We start from the raw sequence: 7,528 nt of genomic DNA, 5'->3' as shown, positions 1-7,528 counted from the left end.
GCTTTAGGACCTAAGTCTTTAGCCTAAGGATTCTGGGTTTGGATTGAATTTAAGATATGGACTGGGCCTAAGGGCTAGGAGCTAGGAAGATCCTAGGATCTAGGACTCAGGAAGGAATCAAGAGTGACCTCATACAAAAATGAGGTCAACACCATATAAAGTAAATTGGAAGTTAATTTTTTTGATGAAGAATATTCCTTCGATCAAATTAGCTAGAATCAATAATTCTTGATTTGTTAAGTTGATACCACTATTATTGTTAAAGGTCAATTTTTCGACCAACTCAAAGGTTGAACATATGGTTGCGAAGTCGTTGTTAGCAACCATTCCTTGCTCGATGTCAATAATCCTACTACAATATTTTATAATAATATTATTGATGTCATCATGATCATCTATACTTACTTCTTTAAAACAAGGAGTAAGTCATAACAAATTTTACCAGATTGCTCACTAATCCATTTTTCATTATTTCATAACCTTCGTTTGACAACAAGTATGGTGGTTGTATGCTCATTAACACATAATAAGTTCGTATAAGATGATTTTATCAAAGGACTTGAAGCATTAAATCCACTTTTATTTTGCATAACATTGTATCAGATTGACATATCTTTATGTAAAGACTGTTACAACACTTAAGAAGGTAACTCTTACAAAGATTGTGTTTTAATGGGCTACTTGCTAAATAGATGGAACTTCCACAGGCATTTGCCTCGAACCACCTTAAAGTGTCACTAACACTACAAGAAAAAATTGATATACTGGAGGACTTTTCTGGTGGAATGATATCCGCCGGTAGTACTGGTGGTGTAATAGGTGGATATTCCACCCGTAACTTATCGGCGGGTTTTTCAACGAATAAATCGTCGGTAATTTCCCGATGGCAAATCCGCTAAAAATACCACCGGTTTTTCTAAAGCTAGTGGTAACTTCCAACAAAAAAATGTGCTAGAAATTTTTGGCGGAACTTCTAGCGGAAAACCCATGGGCTTACTTAAACACCACAAAATATTTCTGGCAAAAATACAACCAAAAATATATTCGACAAAAAATCCATAGCAGTACCACTGAAAATGCCTTATTTTCTTCAGAGTGTTGCTCGTAATCATATTCCAATTCATTTCATTCCTACTTCGCTCCTGGTCGGGTGATTTGCCTCTTACTGAATGTCGCATCTGTCGCCTTTATGTACACTGCTCTATCATGGTCGTTCATCACCTCAATCGTTGGCACCATAGTAAGTTGTTCTACTGTCAGCCCTTTTTTTTTTTTTTTCTTTGGTCATGGATGTTTTTGGTAGACATTTGCAAGAGATTGTACTATGGTGTATGCATTTTGTTGATGATATTCTTATTGTTGATAAGACTAAAGAGGGAGGTGATGGTGAAATAGATGTCGATACTATTAACATAATTCAAGTTTGATGGTGAAAGTGGAGGAATGCATTGGACTTATTGTGTGATAGAAAATTCCTCTCAAACCTAGAAGAAAATTTAATAATGTGTGGTGATACCTGCAATGCTTTATGGTGTAAATTGTTTGTCATTAAAAGAGAAGCTTAAGATTAAGTTAAGTGTTTACATATATGAGAATGCTAATGAGTGCCTTTATTCTTAGAGATAAGATACTAAATGAGCATATATATACGTGAAAAAGGTTAGGAAGCTTCTATGGAAGATTAGATTAGAGAGAGAGAGAGAGAGAGTCGCCTTAGATTTTTTGGTCACATATAATGATGGCCTCCCATTGACCTAGTTAGGAAAGTAAAGATATTAATCTTATGTTAGGAAAGGTTGAGGTAGACCAAAAAAGATAGTTAAAAAATATTACAAATAATATTTCTTTATTAGATTTAAATGAGAATTTGATTCTTAATAAAATATAATATGAAAAATGGACATATCTAGTTGACCCCACGTACAAGGATAAAGGATTTGATGCTGTTGTTAATTTTTTGACCATCTAATTAAATTGAAATGAAAATTAACACCATATGATTTACAAATTAGATTGAATTAAATTTATTTACCTTTAATAGATGTTACTCCAATCTCTAATATCTTCATATTATATACATTCAAAATTCTTCATATTATGGATATTAGAACGATTGGTGCTAGAACGAAAGATGTTAACAAATAGTTTCATTAATGTGATGAATTTTTTCATCAAGATGGCCTGTCAACTTTCTAGCTTCATCTCAAATGAAAAGTTTTGATGCTCATATTCTAAACAGAAAATCGAGTGCATCTCACTCTAGATGATGTAATTATTGATAAATATCGCAAATGGTTCATGCCAGAATATTTATATTAGACTTCTCATAGTGAGTATGAGCCACATTTTGATTCTCGATGTGGCCCGTCTACAAGTTCTAATATAGTTTAGGAAGAAAATAGTCGACCTCTTGAGGACTTAGTTTATAAAGCATATGGGGCATAATTTGAACAATATATAAAAGAGTCAACAAATAAGGAGATATGATTTGTTGCATGCTGCCCAACAATCAATTTGAAAGGGGTGCACCATTCACTCAAACTTATTTATTATTATGAATGTGTTAAGCATCAAGATAGAATATAATATCTCCCGTGAATGTTTTAAACAATTCGTTGAGTTGCTTAAGAAACCCAACCCTACAGATAACATAATTCCTACATATTTATATCACATTAAAAAGTTGGGTCCAAACTTGTTTTGATATATACAAAAATATACTATTAAGTCAGTGGATGCATGATATACTATAAAGATGATTTATCAGGTAATGCATGATATCATTGTAATGCACCAAGATTTGTGTATTTTATTGTCCATTTTTAATTGTGCAACAAATGAACTTTATATTTATTATTAAATTATTTTGAGAATGTTCAATAAAATGTGGTGATCAAATTTGTTATTATATGGATGTAGAATATGTTTATGTTCAATGTTTGAATATGAATATTCTATGTTGTATATATTTTATCCATGTTTGTTGTATTGCAGAAAACATGTGAAGGAGTGCTATTTTTTTTTTCAAGTACATATTTTCAGTGGAATATCTGATGGAAATGGAGATACGATAAGATTGTATAATCCGTCAGAAAATTATGTCGATTTGTTTCTAGCGGTCACAGCCGCCGGTATTTCATGTTGTAGGTTTCCACCAAATTTTTTTTACGGACAAACTGTTGGGAAGAGTGCTTCACAAATGATGAATATTGTTGTATAATTCCACTGAAATTCCATCGCTAAATTCGACGAAAGTATCTCCGGTAGAAAAAATTCCACCGAAAAAATTCTCTGATGCTCGTTTTACATCTAATAAATTTTCGGCGGATCTTGGCCGCTGGTAATATAAGTTTTTCCTGTAGTGCGTCCCATCATCCAGGTTAATTGATTCACGAATATAGAAAATTAGATTTTTTTTTTCTTTACTTTTTTCTAAGCCTTTCTCTTTAACTTTCATATATAAAATAAGAAATTCTCTGGCAGAATGAGCTAACACAACTTCACAAACATCATCATCTTCAACATGCGATATCATGAAATCATTCCTCATCAGAAGACAACACACTAAGTTTACTATATACTTGGATGTATCATACTTGAGTGCTTGAAGTAGCCTAAACTTATGTTGCTCCAAGTTAATATTTGTTAGCACTTGTAAAGAATAATTTCAACCTCCAATATATGTTGGTGAAAATTTAGCATCAATATTTAGTTTTCCATCATACAGGTACAAAAGTAATGATAACCGTCCACTCATTTCTCCAAATACGTGTCTTATGCAAATGCAACCTAGAGTTTTCTTTATGAAATCCTATTTCCCAAAAACAATTGGTCTACGGAAGATTGAATAATAGACTACTTCAGAAACCTAATTTATGTTGGGAATACATGTCATGTCCAATTGGCAAAAACAAATTAGTAGTTTGTATTTAAATCTCTTTTTTATTTTTTGAAATTTTTTTTTGTAGATGAATAAATTAAATTGCTCTATAAATTAAATTATATATACTAATATTTATTTAATTTATATAATTATTATATCATATTTTTAATGAAAAAACATATATATTAAATGATATGCTTATGCTAGGTTTTAGAAAATCCGTTGGGGTTTATTTTTGGTCATTTGAATTGATGATATGAGCTAATTTTATATAAGATAAAAAAATGACTTGAAATCATTTTCAATATTGAGAATTTAAATGACATCATCATGCGTTAATTTTTTAAGTATATTAATAATAACATAATAACATTAATATGATATGATGAATTAGATTATTAAAATCAATTTTTTTTAATTCTTGTGTGTTTATTAGATATTAATTATTTGGTATATAATGTAAGAATAATTGTAAATTATCATGGGAAATAATTTTTTTGTGTGAGGCTAATTTCTCTCTATTATAGATGTAAATTTTCTTAATTGAATGTCGAAGCACAGTCTAATATATGATATACATGCAAGAGTCCTAGCATGGGAGGGAAGACGTGATCAGTTTCTCGGACTAGGAACCGCCGTCGGATTGCTCGCAGCCGCCTGAGAAAATGTCGCCGAGGAGAGGAGGGATGAAAGAAGCCAGATCTCTCATATAAATTATAGTGAGAAATCAGGTAATCTCCTTCAAATCTCACTCCTTCTATTTAGCTTTCCGCCGCCGATCCCCCGACGAATCCGTCCATCTGATAAAGATAATGAGATTGGCGCTCCTTTCCCGGGATCCTTCCTTCTTCGTTTAGATCTCGCCGAGCCGGCTTTGGACCGATCATCACCGATGAAGATACGCCTGTCGCTTTGCTCAGTTAGCAACGTTGTAGGCAATTAGTCGCCGCATCGTAAATTGGAGGTTTTTGTTGGCGGCGGCGGCGGTGGATCTTCTGCGTAGAGGCTCCGGTTCTTCTATTTTCTCTTACTCGGCATTAAATTACTTCTGCTTGCGGTCTTCCGAAGTGAAATATTCTGTTTTGCGTCATTGATAAATCCCATAAATGTTTGCCGTCTCCTCGAGTTTATACAGTTGTGGAACGTATTTTGTTCATGGTTAATCTGAACTTTAAAAGGTGAAATCATTCATTGTACAGGCGACGAGAATAGAAAAAGGAAGACGGGAAGACAATGTCATCGAGCACGATCCGGAGGGCCATCAGCGCGGTGAAAGACCAGACTAGTATTGGACTTGCCAAGGTGTCTAGCTGTTTTGAAGGCAACGAGCCATGACGATGAGCCCGCCGACGAGAAGCACATCCGCGAGATTCTGAACCGTTCCTCTTATTCCCGAGGCTACGCCAGCGCATGCGTCTCCACTGTCTCCCGCCGCCTCGGCAAAACTCGAGACTGGATCGTCGCCCTCAAAAGCCTTATGCTCATCCACCGCCTCCTCAACGAAGACGTCCCCTCCTTCCACCACGAGCTTCTCTACGCCACCCGCCGTGGCACGCGCCTCCTCAATATGTCCGATTTTCGGGACGAGGCCCACTCCAGCTCCTGGGATCATTCCGCCTTCGTCCGCACCTACGCTCTCTTCCTCGACCAGCGCCTAGAGAACATTGTCCGCGACAACAACCAGGCCGGCTACGGCGGCGGCGGCGGCGGCGGATCCTTCCATTCTCCTCCTGAGCAGAAGAGGTCGCAGCCGTCTTACCCCTACTCGGCTTACAGTGAACCCAATCCTTACATCGGCGGGCCGGCGGCAACCATGGGAGAAACTCGAATTTGAACTTCGCCCCACCTCAGAGTGACGAGAGGAGATCAGCTACTCCTCTCCGGGAGATGACGCCGGAGAAAGTATTGTGTCGGATGAACCAACTACAGAAGCTGTTTGATCGATTTCTGGCTTGCCGCCCCATTGGCTTGGCAAAAAACAACAGGATGATTACTGTTGCGCTCTACCCAATTGTTAGAGAGAGTTTCCACCTCTATGCCGACGTCTGTGAGACACTGGAGGTGCTCTTGGACCTTTTTTTTGACATGGAGTATGCTTTCTGTGTGAAGTCGTTCGATGCTTTCGCGAACGCAGCCAAGCAGATTGATGAGCTTAATGCATTCTATGGTTCGTGCAAGGACGCAGGGTTGGCGAGGTCCACTGAGTATCCGGAGGTGCAGCGCATAACAGATAAACTTCTGGAGACGTTAGAGGAATTCATGCGGAACAGGGCAACGATGCCAAATAGCTCTCCGAGTTCTGTACAGGAGGAAGAGCAACAGGAGCCTGAGGAGCCCAATCCGGAGCCCAAGTCTCAGATCCAGTCTCAGCCACAAGGCGACTTGGTTGATCTCAGGGAGGAAGATGACACTGCCGATGCTCAAGGAAATAAACTTGCTTTAGCCCTTTTCTCCATTTAAACTTCGGGGGAAGGTGAACTGACCTCAGCCTGGCAGACACCAGCAGCTAAGGAGGGAAAAGCTGATTGGGAACTTGCTTTGGCTGAAACAGCCAGCAACCTTGCGAAGAATAATACTACACTAGGAGGTGGCTTTGATCATCTGCTGCTCAATGGCTTGTATGACCATGGGGCGGTGAGGAGGCATGAAAGTGATCACACAACCTCTGGGAGCGTGAGCAGCGTGGCCTTGCCAGGCCATGATAAGACGGCTTCAGTTCAGAATATTTGAGGAGATCCCTTCGCTGCTTCCCTGAGCATTCCTCCTCCATCGTATGTGCAGATGTGTGACATGGCGAAGAAGCAGCAGCTGCTGATGCAGGAGCAGCAGTTGTGGCGCCAGTATACTCAGGGTGGAATACCGGGCCAGGCGAGCCTGGCTAAGCTCAACAATGCTCACTACTACGTCAACCCAGGCATCCAGTATGGCAAGCCAAACCCTGCTGCGTACTACTACCGTAACTACCTAACATGTAGGGCTTACTCTTTTTTCCACTTTTTCATTATTTTTGCTCGTAGATTGGGTTGCTCGAATCCATGGTGTTTATTCATCATTATTTACTTCGTTCTCTCATGAGTTTTTGAGCAAAGAACTTGAATCTCTTATTTTATTCTTATGATTTGTCGGTCCAAGCATCCAAATGGAAAGAACTCCTTTCCAAGAGGTTTTTTTTTTTTTTTTTTTTTTTTTTTTTTTGATTTTTCACATAAAAAACTTCTAGTATTTTTCCTATCTCTTCAACTATTTATTTGTGTGTTGAATATGTGCATTATTAGGATAAAAAATTTACTCATTCTACCATCGCGAATATTTAATATTACATCTTAAAATTCAACTTTCATAACACTTTTGAAGTAAAATACATGTAGAAAAAAAAAAGACTATACAACATGCATGGTTATCATAACCAATTATAATAAAAAATATTTCCAAACAGTTATATAATTTAATTTGCTCACATGTAAGCGCAAACACACTTAGTTATACTCTTTTAATTTAAAGGGAAATTTAATATTTTTAGCACATGCATAAAATTCGTTAGTTAAATTTTAATTTACCACATTGATTTATAGTTCTACATGAGCATGATTACATGTAGAAAACTCTGTGAGCATTCAAATTCTTTTAAACATAGGGGTAATCTAA

General features: G+C 37.2%; 1 pseudogene; it reads left to right on the top strand.

The window, feature by feature from the left end:
* Nucleotides 1-4,419: 4,419 nt before the first annotated feature.
* On the top strand, nucleotides 4,420-6,996 carry LOC110115675 (annotated as a pseudogene).
* Nucleotides 6,997-7,528: the final 532 nt, after the last annotated feature.

This window comes from Dendrobium catenatum, unplaced genomic scaffold (assembly GCF_001605985.2).
Source record: "Dendrobium catenatum unplaced genomic scaffold, ASM160598v2 fragScaff_scaffold_1449, whole genome shotgun sequence".
NCBI classification, from domain to species: Eukaryota; Viridiplantae; Streptophyta; class Magnoliopsida; order Asparagales; family Orchidaceae; genus Dendrobium; species Dendrobium catenatum.
Note: the sequence above shows the minus strand (reverse complement) of the source record. Positions and strands in the feature narration are given on the sequence as shown.